The following is a 1,762-nucleotide window of genomic DNA, read 5'->3' as shown; positions in this document are numbered from 1 at the left end:
TTGGTTACAATATATATAATTGTGGAAGTAATTTTTTTTTACCCTAAGTAATGTCAAATATAGAAATGATGATTTGCCTTAAACAAACTCATACTTTTTATCTTTAATTTATTTTCTTTTATAATGAGCCCATAGTATGATCACAACATGTTTCAACTTCTCTCTGTATCTCTCACGTCTTTCTTGTGCTGGCATCGCTTGTGATATTACTTGGCCCAAAACATTACTTGGTTCAACTTCACCATCAGAAGAAGACTATTGTATTTGGGCCAGAAAAAGAAGACTAGGCCATTATCTCATAAACTCTACCTTGGGCTCAGTCTACTTGTTTATTCTCTTTAACAGGCCCAACCCAACAAAACTTTTTTTCCTCTTTTACTTTGCTTCTTCCCCAACGATGATAACGAAGCATCTTCTTCGATTTCTTCAATGCAAAACTGACCATGATTCTGACAACGGTAACTCCGGCCAACACCACGTTCGTCAGCGAATTCTCGGGCAGGCTAAGCTTCTGAACCCGATGCCTACGAATCCTCTGTGGCTTTCTCTTTCTCCGTCGAAACCAAAATCGCCATTGCTTCGTCCTCGAAGCTAATCTCTTTCTTTTTTTCCGGCGATTCCCATGACGTCGTCCATCTTTATTGGTCGACGATGCTCTCAAGGCTCACCATATAAACCGTTGTTTCCTACTTTCACTTTTCTCTCTTGATAGTGTCGGTTACGATTTCCGATTAAACTACTCGACCCCTCAGCGATTCCTCTGTCGCCAATCTTCTGTGATCTTAGGTACATCTAATCCCTCTCTCTCTCTCTATTGTCTCCTCATTATGACAATTAGAGATTAGGATTTTTTGAATTTCCAGAAATTTTGAAACTTAAAGTTCAGTTTTTGAAGCCATTTCAAGCTTATCTGACAAACCACTTCGTCTCCTCTGCTGTTCTGAGGACTTCATGTAACCCTCTCAACCGGAATCATCTCTTTCTTTTCCTGTCTCTGAATCCAAAGAGATGTGATGAGCTTTGTGTGTTTGATAATGTGATGAGAGGTAAAGCTAGAGAGTATTTATAGACGAGTTCCGATTAAGTCAATAATCTATTGGTGACCAAGTAAAATTTATTTGCAACCTAAACTGAATTAGAATCAAATCTTTTGAATCGGATTTTTCAGGAATATTCACCAAATCCGTTTTTAATACAATCATATAGTTTCTGTTGTCGAGAGATTGTCGAGAAAATGGATTCAATATTTTGTGGAGATTTTTATGGCAAATAGTTGAGCATCAGATTTGAAATTTGTTTCCAAATCGTGGAGTTAATATTTTGAGACGAATCTTTAAAATAGGAAATGCAAAATAGGAAAATGGAAATTGTTAATTTGGTAGTGATTAAATGCTAGCAAATATCTCGGAGGTTTTATTTTAGTAACTAATCGTGTAAGTTATATGGAGAGATTTTGGAAAGATTGTTAAATGGTCAAATATTTAATTCGAAAATTTAAATTAATGTAGTTTTTGGGAAGAAACAGAAGAGATCCGATGCTTAATATCCGGGTCAATCGTTTAAAAAAAAAACCCACCCAACCAATGGCATTATTTGTAAATACTTCCCAACCCCAGGATTTATTTGCTAAAAGTCATCCAAAAATGTATATATAGATGTTTATCAACAAAAAAAATGATTTTTTTATTTTGCACTTTTCCACACTATCACAAAAAAAAAAAATAGTTTTTAAAAAAACTTACGAGAAATAAATCTCTACTTG

At 35.1% G+C, this 1,762-nt stretch overlaps 1 long non-coding RNA gene across 1 annotated transcript; it reads left to right on the top strand.

Moving 5' to 3' along the window:
• The first annotated feature begins 294 nt into the window (after window positions 1-294).
• LOC9306065 lies at window positions 295-1,292 on the top strand. The gene is made up of 2 exons (XR_002330647.1): window positions 295-786; window positions 887-1,292. It is a non-coding gene; the product is annotated as an uncharacterized LOC9306065 (long non-coding RNA).
• The last annotated feature ends 470 nt before the right edge of the window (window positions 1,293-1,762 follow it).

The sequence above is a fragment of the Arabidopsis lyrata genome (assembly GCF_000004255.2).
Source record: "Arabidopsis lyrata subsp. lyrata unplaced genomic scaffold ARALYscaffold_7, whole genome shotgun sequence".
In the NCBI taxonomy this organism is placed as follows: domain Eukaryota; kingdom Viridiplantae; phylum Streptophyta; class Magnoliopsida; order Brassicales; family Brassicaceae; genus Arabidopsis; species Arabidopsis lyrata.
Note: the sequence above shows the minus strand (reverse complement) of the source record. Positions and strands in the feature narration are given on the sequence as shown.